This window comes from Ictidomys tridecemlineatus, chromosome 8 (genome assembly GCF_052094955.1).
Source record: "Ictidomys tridecemlineatus isolate mIctTri1 chromosome 8, mIctTri1.hap1, whole genome shotgun sequence".
NCBI classification, from domain to species: Eukaryota; Metazoa; Chordata; class Mammalia; order Rodentia; family Sciuridae; genus Ictidomys; species Ictidomys tridecemlineatus.
The window spans coordinates 92,418,155-92,434,777 of record NC_135484.1 but is presented as its reverse complement, the minus strand read 5'-3'; the positions used below and the strand labels follow the sequence as shown (position 1 = coordinate 92,434,777).

General features: G+C 34.9%; 1 protein-coding gene across 3 annotated transcripts in view; it reads right to left on the bottom strand.

Annotated features, from left to right (window-relative positions):
- The window catches only part of Eys (EGF-like photoreceptor maintenance factor), a 1,135,848-nt gene that overhangs the window by 350,497 nt on the left and 768,728 nt on the right, over positions 1 to 16,623 (bottom strand). The gene's annotated exons all lie outside the window — the stretch shown is intronic.

Genomic DNA, 16,623 nt, shown 5'->3' with positions numbered 1-16,623 from the left:
GTGACTTCTTAATTTTCTCCATGAAATGAATATCCCTCATGTATATACTACGAAATGAACAATGCTAGAGGAAGACTCTATCCCCCAGATGGCCTGTTCAGTTCTAATTCTCATAACATGCATATTCAACAAAAATGAGGTCATACTTATCTCTAATCCCTAGGCAATCCCTAGGCAGTAGAAACATGAGGGCTATCAACATTCCCGGATCGTGTGAGCTCTGGACTGCAAGGGAGGGATTTTCTACATTATAATAAAGCTTATTTCAAAGATTCTTTATAAAGGATACAGTTCCATGATTGGTAACCTATACAGAACTTTCAGCAATGTTCTCCTTGTTTGTTTCTCCTGATTTTTCAGTCAGATAAAATGGTGTGTGTTTATCCATTCAAAAAGTATTTGTTGAGTGTTTTCTAAGCAAGTCACTATGCTAAACACTTAAAGCTTACTGTATATAGAGGAATTTCATAAAGAACAAGCTAATAAATACAGTAGAGTCTGTAAAGCTTTTGTTGAGAGGTAGAATTTAAATTAGGCAGTGAGGATTAGATAGTGACCAGGCAAACTATACAGGTCCCACTGGCCTAATCCGTCCACTGACAGCTTTTGCAAATAAAGTTTTGTTAGAACACAGACACACCCATTACCCACGTATTGTTTATGCCTGTTTTTTTTCAGCAGTGTTTAGTAATTGCAACAGATTGTAAAGTCTTATAAATTTGAAAATCTTTGCAATCTATCCCTTTAGGAAAAGTTTGCTGACCCCTCATAAAAGGTGTCATCCATACAAAGAACAGAGAAGAGGCGTTTTCTGCAGAGAGAATCATAGAGGTAAAACAAAACAAAACACACTGTTTTAAAAGAACTGAGAGCCTGGTAGCTAGAGGTGAACTGAAATTGGAAAGTGGGAGCCAGGTGATGTTGAGCTTCAGAGGCTATATTCAGCTGTGTGGATTTTAAATTCTCTTATCATTACAGGATGGCTTTGAGAGATGAGTGATGTGATCAGATTAATGTTGTTCAGAAATTTTACAACTAACTAGAGTAGTTAATATACAGTTTAAAGTCGTATGCATTGATTCATTTAATTCTTGTATTCCATGAAGTAATATGTTTACTATACTTGATTTACAAAGAAAAGCTACCATTTTCTTAATGTCATATACTGCAAATGGAGGCAAGCATGGAATCCAACAGTTCTGCTTTAGTTTCTAAGTTCTTAACCACAAGGCTATATAGTCTTGCTCTACCTATAATTTTCAGAGTGGATAGTGTAACATGTGTTTGTGTGTGTGTGTGTGTGTGTGTGTTTACATGTTGAGAGCCACGGCCAGGTCAAGATGGTGCCTGGCATTTTGCCAGAAGGAGCAGTTCCTACTGCCTGGAGTGCCCACTATTTTTGAGCTCTGCCGGAGTTCCTAGAGAGTTTGCATGGGTGGAGTTCATGGATTGAGTTTCGGTTGAGTGCTCGCAAAGCCCTTGAAGTTCAGTTGGAGCTCTTGGGGAGTTCCTGGAGAGTTGGTGTGGGGGGCGTGCTGATAAAGTTCTTTCCTGCTTGAATCTTCAAGTGGCTGTGATTTGTGCCCAGCCAGACTGCGGCATTTACAGAAACAGGAAAGAAAGTACCTTTGTAGATTATGAAAATAGTAAAGATGTAGTATGTGGTATTGGCCTGAGTGTGGGATAGAACATTAACCTGAAAAATAAGTCACTTAGATGGAGAAGGGTATCAAGAAGTAGTCTTCCACATTCAGTACTAAAATTTAGTAAAGTAGGAGTGAGATTGAAAAGAGTACCCTAGATTTTCAGCCTGGAATCCATTGTTTTGGACAGACACTTTAAATAAGAACACACTTTTTCATGGAAATAATAATTTGTTCCATAGACCAATAAGGACAAGTGAATTTGACCCAATATTTCTGCTTTGGACCAAAGTATGGAGGAAGACTATTTCACTTTTATCTTTCATTTAATGTTTTGTATGTAGCCTAACAAAAAAATTCTAGTCCTAATGACACACTTTATTTCTATATTATAACTTTTTAGAAGAGGAGAGAATGTGGAACAACATGACTGAATAAGAAACAAATCAGATGAGAGAAAATCAGATGTCACAACCTGGTTATAACATAATAAGAAGAAAATACATATATATCCAAAGGAAATGAAGTCAATATGTAGGAGTGAAATCTGCACTCTCATGCTCATTGCCACACTCTTTGCAACAGCCAAGATAATGGAATGACCTAAGTATGCATCAACATATGAATGGATATAGAAAATATTTTATATATTTACATATATAATTTACAAAGATACATATGTGTGGATTTTTAATTCTTATCATTACAGGAAGGCTTTGGGAGATGATTGATGTAATCAGATTTATGTTGTTGAGAAATTTTATAACTGATACTTACAGAGTAGTTACTATGTTCACAGTTTTAAGTTGTATATATAAATCATATATATACACACAAATAGTAGAATACTATTCAGTCACAAAAAGGAAATCTTGTCATTTTTGGCAGCATGTCTGAATCTGGAGGACATTACATTGAGTGAAATAAGAGCCAGGCACAGACAGACAAGTTCTACATAATCTCACTCATTTTTGAAATAAGAAAGAGTTGATTTCATAGAAGTAGTTTCAGAATGTTGGTTAAAGTGACTTCAGCTAATAACAAATGCTTTATTCTTGAAAAATGCTAAGAAGGTTATATTCAGTGCCCTCACACCGAACGATAATTGTGAGTGTTGCACCTGCTAATTAGCTAGATTTAGCATGTTTACAATGTATGTATAGTTCAAAACATCAAGTTGTACATGACAAATTTTATCCATCATCTTAAAAATGAAAAGATAAAAATTTTCACATTAATTTTACAGTACATAATGTATTCATTTTTTTTGTAGTTGTTGTTTCAATAGGGATAGTTGCCTTTGAGTAAAATATCTGCCAAAGAAAACACTATTTACATGTAAAAATATAATTTCTGCTTTGGGAGCTGGATGATTTGCTTTTATATATAGGTCAAAAAATTATTTTATTCATACTAAAAGTAAGGATGTACTTTTCCTTATCTATAGGTGGCATGTTATAGATATTTGAGTTAGAACAAACAAATAGGAATTAAATATAACCAGTTATTAGCTATTGGCAAAATAACAGAAGCTGAAATTGCCTTATTTAGGAAATAACTCTCTTTAATAATAATAATAAGGTCCTAAAACTTTATGGAAGTAGCAGAACAATCTTTGGGGTAGAGAACATAAATGAAAAAAAAGTCTTCTTTCTTTCAAGAATTCATGAATATCTTTTAATTTTGGAAAGGGGATATAGCATATCTTAATACAATTGCTTAATATTATAAATTTAAATGAAGAGTTATATCATGTAAGAGAATTACACCTGAGTTATGTGTATTAAAAGCACCTGAAACTCAGTCCAACCTTCACTTTTCTTCATTTTTAAAATATATAGGATTATTAAAATTATAGAAATATTTAAAAATGATCAGCACATTTAATACTGTTTGTCTAGATTTTAAAATGTTCTATATTTTGCAACAAAATAAACAAAAATAAATATAATACAAATAAATGTTAATATATTTGTTTCTTAAAGATTAATAAAATGGTATACTATAGGCAGAAGTAACTATCATAAGTTTTTCATATAACAGACATGCTGAAGAGTACATGATATAAATTTAGTACAATGTGGCATTCTGTTTTTATGTTTTCATGCAAGTAAAGTTGAATGTGATTTAATAGATGTTAGTCTATGGATGTGTTTATTTCTTTTGCATTTTAACTTTCTACAACAATTCTAAATCCTACAAATGTTCCCTAATAAAACAAAGGGCAGTTAAATAATAAGTTCAAAATAAGAAGTCAGTCTCACTAAGAACTAGTTAATATTTTTATAATTGGAAAAGGAATAAAAAGATAAAAGTTTAATTTTGCAATGCGCTTAATTTTCAAATACTATTATCAATAAATAATATTCTGTAAAAATATATTATTGATGATAGAATTTAAGCTATCATTTAGATGAACAATTCTGCTGGAAATTGTGTGCCTAAATTCTAGTTATGTTTAATTTTGCCAGTACAGTAAAATTATAATACATTAATGGATCTTAAATGGAAATGTTCATATTTTTCTCATCTAGGTGTGAGGTAGGATGGAAAAAAATAAAGATAGGTAGAAAGGAGACTAACAGGGACGGTGTAAGAAGCTAACTTTAAATCTAAGAATCTCCATGTGCATCCTCAACTTTCCTCTCCAAGCCTGCTTTCCTCTGTTATAAATACTTTAAAAGCCCTTGAATCTCAGAGTACTTTGAGTCCAGTTAACTAGTGCCTACCTACATTGTTGCTGACTTATACAGTGAACCTTCCTCAGACTAAATAATGCCTTGGGAAAAGAATTGTTTGAAACTTATCATATGGAATCTTCTAAATAGTTCCTGTTAATCTAGATGACATTGTCCCAGAGATCCTAAAAGAAAAGCAGTCACCACAACCCACCTGTGCTCCAGGATGAGGAGAGTCAAGATCACCAGGCTGATGACACTCCCAGGAACTTCTGATCTTAACTGTTTACAAAGTTTTCTTTAAAAGGAAAGGCCCAAGACTCCAAAAGTGTGTCTCATTCTCAAGTGCCCACGTTCCTTCTGCCTTTGAATGTATATTTTGCACAATATTGCTTATTTTCCTGAATAAGTTTCCTTGCTTTCCTAAATAAAACTTTGTGCCTTTTTTGATGCATCCTGAAATTTCTTTCTGTAGCATAAGTCTCAAACCTGCTATGGCCAAGTTGAAATTCCCTTTTCTCCTGGGACCTCTTTAGATACCTATCCAGTGACAGGTATATTTACAGACATTAATACAAACAGGCACACACACACATCCATACACAATGTACATTTATAATTTTGCAACCTCAACAGTAGCAGAACTATATATAACAAAGAATTGAAAAATATATAGTCTAATATCATTTCTTCAAACCATTTCTTCTAATCATTCTTCAAATGAGTATATTAAAAACTCTACCTCAAAGATAATACTGAGTCATAAATTTACTTTTACACCCACAAATTTATACCACTGTAAATTGAATTTTTACAATAAAAATAAAAATAATACTCATATAATATTTGGAAAGATTATTAAATCTAAAAAATATTCTATTTTAGATACATCAAAGATTTCATTTACCATTATGTCAATCCAAAGCCACTTGTAGGTATTGAATCTACTTTAAAAGTATTTGAAGGGAGGGAGACAACACAAGTTTTACAAATAGTCATAGAGTAATCCAATTGAAGACAAATTATGAGTGGAAGAGCATTTTCTCCCTATAAATCATGTTTTTATAAAGATAAACTATATGACTTCATATTTATTTTATTACTAAAAAAATTATGAGTAAACTGGGTTTAGAAATATAACTTAGAGTAGCATCAAACTAAATCCTTTGCAATTTTTCCTTAACACCATTAAACTCTGTGGGTGTACATTGTTTCTTAGAGTTCAGTTTTTTCAATATGTGCAAATATGTATATTTATATATAACAAAAAGCTTTACTGCAGGAATTGTATTGTTACTATTTAATCCTACCAAAGTATAATAATGTTTAAAACTTTATAAACATAATTTGGACAATTTCTTGGCTGGAAGATCTCCCCACTATCCAAAATCTTATTCTGGTGAGATAGTTTTCTTTTTTTCATTTCAGAGACGAGATGATTTATATTTCATACTGTGGGCATATTCTGGATTGCAAAATCTTCTGTGAGAAGAGATTGATAATTTTTAGAAACAAAAACTTCGTTTTTATTCTATCACTTTTATTTTGTTCTCATTTGTTTATGAGACAATTAAATTTTCATTTCTAGTAGCCTCATTTTTTACATTGATTCATTTTTCTACTGTGAATATATAATACCTTATTCTAATATCTTTTTTTTGTTTGTTTTTTGTTTTTTAGTTTTTTTTTATTGTTGGTCGTTCAAAACATTACACAGTTCTTAATACATCGTATTTCACAGTTTGACTCAAGCGGGTTATGAACTCCCAACTTTACCCCGTATACAGATTGCTGTATCATATCAGTTACCCTTCCATTGATTGACATATTGCCTTTCTAGTGTCTGATGTATTCTGCTGTCAGTCCTATTCTCTACTATCCCCCCTCCCCTCCCCTCCCCTCCCCTTTTCTCTGTACCCCTTCTACTGTAAATCATTTCTTCCATTTGTATTATCCAGAATGTACAAAGAACTCAAAAAATTAAACAATAAGATAACAAATAATCCAATCAACAAATGGGCCAAGGACCTGAACAGACACTTCTCAGAGGAGGACATACAATCAATCCACAAGCACATGAGAAAATGCTCACCATCTCTAGTAATCAGAGAAATGCAAATCAAAACCACCCTAAGATACCATTTCACTCCTGTAAGATTGGCAGCCATTATGAAGTCAAACAACAATAAGTGTTGGCGAGGATGTGGGGAAAAGGGCACACTTGTTCACTGCTGGTGGGACTGCAAAATGGTGAGGCCAATCTGGAAAGCAGTATGGAGATTCCTGGGAAAGCTGGGAATGGATCCACCATTTGACCCAGCTATTGCCCTTCTTGGACTATTCCCTGAGGACCTTAAAAGAGCACACTATACGGATACGGCCACATCAATGATTATAGCAGCACAATTCACAATAGCTAGACTGTGGAACCAACCTAGATGCCCTTCAATAGATGAGTGGATAAAAAAATTGTGGCAGCTATACACAATGGAGTATTATGCAGCACTAAGAAACGACAAAATCATAGAATTTGCAGGGAAATGGATGGCATTAGAGCAGATTATGCTAAGTGAAGCTAGCCAAGCCCTAAAAAACAAATGTCAAATGTCTTCTTTGATATAAAGAGAGCCACTAAGAATAGAACAGGAAGGAAGAGCATGAGGAAAAGACTAACAGTAAACTAAGACGAATGGGGGGAGAGAAAGCAAGAGAGAAGGGAAAACATATGGAAATGGTAGGAGACCTTCAGTGATACACAAAATTATAAGAGGTTATGAGGGGCAAGGGGGTGGGGGGAAAAAAAAAAAGGGGGAAAGAATTGAACAACAGCAGAGGAGGTAGAGAGGGAAGATGGGAGGGGAGGGGAGGGGAGGGGGGATAGTAGGGGATAGGAAAGGTAGCAGAATACAACAGTCACTAATAAGCCATTATGTAAAAATGTGAGTATGTAACAGAAGTGAGTCTGTATTATGTATTTGGGGAGTACAAAACCCAATTGAGTCAAATGTATGAAAGATGATATGTCTTGAGCTCTGTAATGTTTTGAACAATCAATAAAAAAAAAAAAAAAAAAAAAAAAAAAAAAAAAAAAAAAAAAAGTCCTATTCTCTACTATCCCCCCTCCCCTCCCCTCCCCTCCCCTTTTCTCTCTCTACCCCTTCTACTGTAAATCATTTCTTCCATTTGTATTATCTTGTCTTACCCCTCCTTTCCTCTTATATATCATTTTGTATAACCCTGAGGATCGCCTTCCATTTCCATGTGATTTCCCTTCTCACTCCCTTTCCCTCCCACCTCTCATCCCTGTTTAATGTAAATCTTCTTCTCAAGCTCTTCGTCCCTACCCTGTCCTTGTTTACTCCCCTTATATCAAAGGGGTCATTTGGTATTTGTTTTTTAACGATTGACTAGCTTCACTTAGCATAATCTGCTCTAATGCCATCCATTTCCCTCCAAATTCTATGATTTTGTCATTTTTTAATGCAGAGTAATACTCCATTGTGTATAAATGCCACATTTTTTTAATCCATTCATCTATAGAAGGGCATCTAGGCTGATTCCACCATCTTGCTATTGTGAATTGTGCTGCTATGAACATTGTTGTAGCAGTGTCCCTGTAGCATGCTCTTATTAGGTCTTTAGGGAATAGACCCAGAAGGGGAATAGCTGGGTCAAATGGTGGTTCCATTCCCAGCTTTCCAAGAAATCTCCATACTGCTTTCCAAATTGGCTGCACCAATTTGCAGTCCCACCAACAATGAACAAGAGTGCCCTTTTCCCCGCATCCTCTCCAGCACTTATTGTTGTTTGACTTCCTAATGGCTGCCAATCTTACTGGAGTGAGATGGTATCTTAGGGTAGTTTTGATTTGCATTTCTCTGACTGGTAGCGATGGTGAGCATTTTTTCATGTACTTATTGATTGATTGTATGTCCTCCTCTGAGAAGTGTCTGTTCAGGTCCTTGGCCCATTTATTGATTGGGTTATTTGTTATCTTATTGTCTAATTTTTTGAGTTCTTTGTATATTCTGGTTATTAGGGCTCTATCTGAAGTGTATGGATTAAAGATTTGTTCCCAGGATGTAGGCTCCCTGTTTATCCCTCTTATTGTTTCTTTTGCTGAGAAAAAGCTTTTTAGTTTGAGTAAGTCCCATTTGTTGATTCTAGTTGTTAACTCTTGCGCTATGGGTGTCCTATTGAGGAATTTGGGCCCCAATCCCACAGTATGTAGATCATAACCAACTTTTTCTTCTATCAGATGCCGTGTCTCTTATTTAATATCAAGCTCCTTGATCCATTTTGAGTTAACTTTTGTGCATGGCGAGAGATAGGGATTCAGATTCATTTTGATGCAAATGGATTTCCAGTTTTCCCAGCACCATTTGTTGAAGATGCTATCCTTCCTTCATTGCATGCTTTTAGCCCCTTTATCAAATATAAGATAGTTGTAGTTTTGTGGATTGGTTACTGTGTCCTCTATTCTGTACCATTGGTCCACCCGCCTGTTCTGGTACCAGTACCATGCTGTTTTTGTTACTATTGCTCTGTAGTATAGTTTGAAGTCTGGTATCGCTATACCGCCTGATTCACACTTCCTGCTTAGCATTGTTTTTGCTATTCTGGGTCTTTTATTATTCCATATGAATTTCATGATTCTTTTATCTATTTCTACAAGAAATGCTGTTGGGATTTTGATTGGTATTGCATTGAACTTATAGAGAACTTTTGGTAATATCGCCATTTTGATGATGTTAGTTCTGCCTATCCATGAGCAGGGTATATTTTTCCATCTTCTAAAGTCTTCTTCTATATCTTTCTTTAGGGTTCTGTAATTTTCATTATATAAATCTTTCACCTCTTTTGTTAGGTTGATTCCCAAGTATTTTATTTTTTGGGGGGATATTGTGAATGGAGTAGTTGTCCTCATTTCCGTTTCAGAGTATTTGTCGCTGATATACAGGAATGCCTTTGATTTATGCGTGTTGATCTTATATCCTGCCACTTTGCTGAATTCATTTATTAGCTCTAATAGCTTCTTTGTAGACCCTTTTGGGTCTGCTAGGTATAGGATCATATCATCTGCAAATAGTGATAATTTAAGTTCTTCTTTTCCTATATTTATGCCTTTAAATTTTTTTGTCTGTCTAATTGCTCTGGCCAGTGTTTCGAGGACTATGTTGAACAGAAGTGGTGAGAGAGGGCATCCCTGTCTTGTACCAGATCTTAGAGGGAAAGCCTTCAATTTTTCTCCATTCAGAATGATGCTGGCCTGTGGCTTATCATAGATTGCTTTTACAATGTTGAGGTATGTTCCAGTTATTCCTAATTTTTCTAGAGTTTTGAACATAAAGGGATGCTGAACTTTGTTGAATGCTTTTTCTGCATCTATCGAGATGATCATATGGTTCTTATTTTTAAGTCTATTGATGTGGTGAATAACATTTATTGATTTCCATATATTGAACCAGCCTTGCATCCCAGGGATGAATCCTACTTGGTCATGGTGTATAATTTTTTTGATATGTATTTGAATCCGATTCGCCAGAATTTTATTGAGGATTTTTGCGTCCAGGTTCATTAGAGATATTGGTCTGTAGTTTTCTTTCTTTGAAGTGTCTTTGTCTGGTTTCGGAATCAGGGTGATGTTGGCCTCGTAGAATGAATTTGGAAGTTCTCCCTCTTTTTCTATTTCCTGAAATAGCTTGAAAAGTATTGGTGTTAGTTCCTCTTTAAAGGTTTTGTAAAACTCTGCTGTATACCCATCCGGTCCTGGGCTTTTCTTAGTTGGTAATCTTTTGATGGTTTCTTCTATTTCCTCTACTGTTATTGGTCTGTTTAGGTTGTCTATATCCTCCTGACTCAATCTGGGCAGATCATAAGACTTAAGGAATTTATCTATGCCTTCACTATCTTCTATTTTATTGGAGTATAAGGATTCAAAGTAATTTCTGATTATCTTCTGTATTTCTGAAGTGTCTGTTGTGATATTGCCTTTTTTCATCCCGTATGTTAGTAATTTGAGTTCTCTCTCTTCTTCTCTTCGTTAGCATGGCTAAGGGTCTGTCAATTTTATTTATTTTTTCAAAGAACCAACTTTTAGTTTTGTCTATTTTTTCAATGGTTTCTTTTGTTTCAATTTCATTAATTTCAGCTCTGATTTTAATTATTTCTTGCCTCCTACTTCTTTTGCTGTTGTTTGCTCTTCTTTTTCTGGGATTTTGAGATGAAGTATGAGATCATTTATTTGTTGGTTTTTTCTTTTTTTGAGGAATGAACTCCAAGCAATGAATTTTCCTCTTAGAACCGCTTTCAATGTGTCCCATAGATTCCGATATGTTGTGTCTGTGTTTTCATTTAACTCTAGGAAGTTTTTAATTTCCTCCTTGATGTCTTCTAAAACCCATTGATCATTCAGCAACCTATTGTTCATTCTCCAAGTGATGCTTGATTTTTCCTTCCTTCTTTTATCATTGATTTTCAGTTTCATTCCATTATGATCAGATAAGATGCATGGTATTATCTCTACCCCTTTATATTGTCTAAGAGTTGCCCTGTGACATAATATATGGTCTATTTTTGAGAAGGTTCCATGTGCTGCTGAGAAAAAAGTGTAACTGCTTGATGTTGGGTGGTATAGTCTATATATGTCAATTAAGTCTAGGTTGTTAATTGTGTTATTGAGTTCTATAGTTTCCTTATTTAACTTTTGTTTGGAAGATTATTCTAATATCTTAATAAATAAATACTATGTGAATCTCAATAACTTTTGAATCATTGCAATCTTGTAACACTCTTAAAGATTTTTAAACCGTTCTTCTATTTATTTATAGGCCAGAAACATTTGAATCATTTTACAATAAACTATTATAGACTTTTAGAGACCACTTATATGTGTGTGTGTGTATATATATATATATAATAAATATATTATATATATATAAATGATAAATTTACTTACATAAACTGAAAATGTCATATAAAGTTTGGTTTGAAGCAGGATTTTTATTAGACCATATTGGCTGTAAGTCTGTTTTATCTTAATTTAGTCTCAAAGGAATCCACTGCTTTTATGTGGGCAGCATTTTCAGTCACTTCTGGAAAATTCAGTAGTGAGTTGAGTAGCAAATTCCTTTGTCATGGCTAACAAATTCTTACATGGTCTTTGAAAAGTTGAACAAAAATGTGCATGTTGATTCTTCTACCTCTCAAAGAAATTTTGCTTTGCCCTTTAGATCCTGGCAGTACAAAAGAGACATATTGCAAATAGGGCACCTCCTTAGCCACAGTATTACCTGCAGCCTATGGCAGAATATTCTCAGATTTAGTCATTATCCTCACTTATTCTTGTTCACATTTCTTTACTTCAATTTTTAAAATTCCACCAAATTCATACATGTAAAATTTTTTTTTGAAGTCAGGTGGTATTAAAATGCTTATCATAAAAACTAGCCTAAGGGAGAAAGATAAAATATTTCTAGGGCAGCCTAGGTGATTTAGTGAGACTCAATATCAAAACATATATTTTAAAAGGGCTGGGGATATAGCCTCCCTTTTTTATAGTGACAGGATACTTGCTTAGCATGTGCAAGACTGTGAGTTCCATCCTTAGTAAGACAAAAAAAAAAAAAAAAAAACCCAACAACCCAATAAGCCTCCTGTTGTAGTCAGCTTTTTTGCTGCTGTGACTAAAGAGACTCCACTCTCCAGATACAAATATATACACCAAAGCCACGCCTTGATTCCCACCTCCTGCAACCACATGTTATCATTTCAATTACCATTTAGTTAATCCCTATCAGGGGATTAAACTACTGATTGGGTTAATCCTATCATTTCTCTTCTGAGCATTTTTGCATTGTCTCACACATAAGCTTTTGAGGGACACCTCAAATCCAAACCATAACACCTCCAAACCCCCCAAACAACAAAACTAACTTAAGGAATTGTACAGATTCCCATGATCCCTATACTTAGGCTTAATTCCAGAGGTAATTAAAATAAAACTTTCAATTCTTTCATCTGGTAGCTCCTTTTGTATCTCTATAAATGCATGTTTGCTGATTTTTTCTTATATATACTAAGTTTGGGCCTAATGTGTTACATTATTATGTTAGAGGAGAACTTGACTTTCATTTGTATTACCTCAACCATCATAACTCCTATCTCTGTCTCTCAGCAAGTCTGTTTGTCTATCTATCTACCATCTATCTATCTGTCTTATTCTCTCTTTTTCTTATGCATACCCACAAAGGTGAACACACACACACACACACACACACACACACACACACACACATCCCAAAACATACATAAAGTCAACCCTCTTCATCCCAAGTTTCCAAACCCATGGATTCAAATAACTACAGATGAAAAATATTTGGAAAAAACGATCGCATCTGAACTGAACATAGACATTTTTCTTGTTTTTATTTACTAAACGATATAGTATAGCAATCATATGCATGGTGTTCATATTATGTTAGGTATTATATGTTATGTAGAGATGATTTAAAGATGATTTATGAGAGATTGTGTATATGTTGTATGCAAATTAAAAACCACTTTCCATAAGGGATTTGAGAGTCTATGGATTTTGTGTCTCTGGGAATCCTAGAACCAATTCCCTTGGGATATCAAGGGACAACTATGTGTGTGATTTTCTCTCTCTTTCTCTCTCTCTCTCTCTCTCTCTCTCTCTCTCTCTCTCTCTCTCTCACACACACACACACACACACACACACACACATTTTAAGCTATTTTTGAGAAACCTACTTACATGTAAGTTTTCTCAAAGAACTATGTCCACAGTTCTTTTTGAAGAGATGGAGATTGATTTATAAAATTTACATTTTTTACAAAGATACAAATGCTGTTTTAAATGTTCTTTGTTCCATATCTTGCAATTTTTTCACCATTACCTAGCTCTCAGCTCTGCTCCATAACATGGATGAGTTTATCCATACTACTCACATGTGTGCTTGTCTTTCCCCTGGAGATAGTTCTCTAAGAGATATCCATCTTATAGCTCTTATGTGCTGTGTTGATCTCTTGGCTTAACTGAACAGCTTTTATCATGGGAACTTGCCTTCAAAAATAGATTACCCTATTTTCCAGGATTCTATATCACCCCCCCCCACTCTCTTTTGATTACTCCTTTCCTAAGGTTTATCCAGAAAGGATCCTAGAGCAGGTGAGTGGGATGAGCCATAGTTCTTGTAAATGGAGTCAGACCAGTTTCTTTAAAAAGGTGATCTTTGAGCTGAATCTTGAGTTAAACACTCCTAAGGACAAGGATGTAGTATGTGGTGGGTATGAGTATGTTGTGGGAAGAATAAATTTATTGTCATGGGGGAAACTAAGAGTGGTACCCTACCAAATTCAAGATTTACTAAAGCAGGTTCTAGGTTCTCTAGGATTTCACAGTCTATGATCAGAGTTTTGTAATTAATTTTTACTTTAATAAGAACTCACTGGCCAGTTTTGAGTCAAGAGTGGTAAGAGAAAAATCTTAAAATAACATAGACATAATGAGGGCTGTCTTCCAGACAAGAAAGCTGCTGAAGTAGATAGAAAATGACTGGAAGTATTGAGTGAAAAATAATTATTTTTAAATAATAACAAATGCTACAATACTTAAGCAGGATGAGGACTCCAAAAACATGCTTTGTGGCAATCTACCCAGATTAAGGATATGCAGATGGTGAAGAAACCAAAGCATATGCACTGAACAATTTCAAAAAAATTTTAACCCCAAGTTTGAAGGCAAGAAAGAAGATCCCACTTGATGGGGAGCTATAGTTAAGTAGGATCATGGGAATTGTAGATCAAGAATATTGGTGTGGAAGGAAAGAGTAGAAAGAGGCTATAGATACAAATAGCAAATAAGAGAAAGTGGAAACCAAATGTATGTCCAAAGAGAGGGAGGACCAGCCTGAATGGTGTAAGGAAAATAATATGGAGACCCAGAGACAAGATACAGAGGTAGGAAAGATGGCAGAATGGCAGAGAGGCCAAGCTGCCAAGCTTTATTTATATCAATAGTTTACTTTAGGTCATTGGCATCATTATTCTTACTGTATTCTTATCATATCATTCATTGTATCAGTAGGCAGGTTACAGACATAGAAGCATTGTGCAGTTTATTCCTCAGTTACATACTAAGTTGCAATGTGCAATGTTAGGAGCTTTGTGTAGCTCTCAAGAAAGTCCATTTAATAAAGGTACTGTTATGTGAATAGGTTTAGGCTCAGTGAAACATTGTGGATATATAACAAGAGAGCTCCTTTATTCCTGGAGCTGTGTGCCTGAGATCAAAGTCGAGGCTGATAAGACTCTAGTGGAATTGCCACAGTAGCTGGACATAGCACATGTATTAGTTATCTTAGCTAGTTGCTAAGAGAAACTGCAGGGCATTCTAAGGGCAGGAAACAGAGTGCCAGTTACCACCCACCTCCGCCCCACCTCGGGAGTTTGCTCAACAGAGGAACACTTCCTTGTATATTTCCATGGTCAAAATTCCTACAGAATAAGAATAAGGAGCTCTACCTTTGATCTAAAGAGATTTTGAAAATGAAAGCTCAGAACAGAAAACAGAGTTCCATCAGATGAGGGTTAACCAGTATCTTTTATTCATTTAACAAATATGTATGGGCATCTATTTTCTAGACATTCTCTGTGGATGTAATGGACATAGTGATAAGATTCATTTTCTGCTCTCAAAATGTATACAATTAGTAAGAAAGGTGGAAAATTAAATAGATCTTTTATTGCAATGACACCATCTGAGATAATGTGGGTGGATAACAGAAGTGGAGTCTGTCTTTGTACTCAGGTAAGAAGCTGAGGGAGCTTGCACAAAGCAGGTGGTGACTTGCTGACTTCTTAATGGCAGACACAGAGAAGGGCAGAGAAGAAAACTCCTGTAATGCTCTGGAGACCAATCAACCTTAGACATTGGAAAGCAGCTGCTCAGGAGGGAGGCCTTCCAGAAGTTCAGAAGGTGAGAGTACAGAGCAAAGTCTAGGTCTTCAACTTTCACAAGCATCATGTTTTACCATTAAGGTACTATCATAGGCCATGCAGGTGCAGCATATGCAAGTGGTTAATACTAACTCAGAGAAGGGAAAATTGTAGGTAAGTAAGTAAGACTACAGATTTGAGAAGGCTGATAATTTTTACATAATGCTATGAGAAAAAAAAAGAGATGAATAGAAGAGATTTCAAAACATAAAAAAAAAAAAATCCAGGTGAGAACCTGAATTTGTGCTCTCTCAATATGTGCATTTTCATGACTTCCTCAGGGAAAATTTGGTAACTGAGAGATAATCATATGAAGTATATCCTGAATTAACTTTAAGGAGAGTGTAAAAACAATCAAGCTGACATATATTCTAGTGGTAGCAACTGCTTTCATGAGATGGTTGATAACCATGTTTAGCAGGTGAAGGCAAATGGCTAATCAATCTCATTGAGAACTTAAAGTATTATTTTTTAAAAAGAGAATATGAAAGACTCAGGATAGATGGGTGGTAAGCTATGATCATAAAGAGTTTCAGATCTTGAGATCTCTGTTTTGAAATGCTTCAAATGTTTAAAAGAGCAATGATTTGATCACTGAAGTCTTGTGTATTCAGAGAACTATATGGGCATTCGAAGAGTTTGTGCAGAGATGACACAGAATTCAACTCATGAAATATTGAAAAGTGAATAAACAAATTGACCAGTGTATGAGTGGATAAAGAGACAAATGAATGCATAACTGAAAGTACAGAAGCAGAGTGTAAATGTTAGTGTATCCTAGAAGTTGGGTAATAAAAGCAACAAGAACTAAAGGGAAGGTAATTGATGTGAACCACAGAACATTTGGGTGAAAATATATTTCATTCTTAGGGTGACACCCAGTCTATTTTGTCTGGATGTTTATATGGATTAATCAATATGAACAATGAAATTGTATCTTGTCAATATATGCCAATGTCTAACAAGACAAAATCCTATATGATGATTTCTTAGAGTTTTATAAAATATTGACTTAATTTATTGCTTCATAGACTAAGTTAAAATTCTCTATGTTTTTCATTTGAAGAGCATATTTGATAGTAGTGGCTCTGCTGGCTATTTTTATTTGCCTCTCCAGATGAGCTCTTTGCTTATTTCCTCCCAGTTCACAGCCCAGGAAGCTGACAAGTAAGGGCTTCAATGGACTGATATGCCTTCTGGGGTCCAATTTAGTTCTGTCCACAGGAACTCTAGTAAGAAGCCAGCCAGAGCAACAGAGTGCATTTGGGCTGTGTATCCCTCCA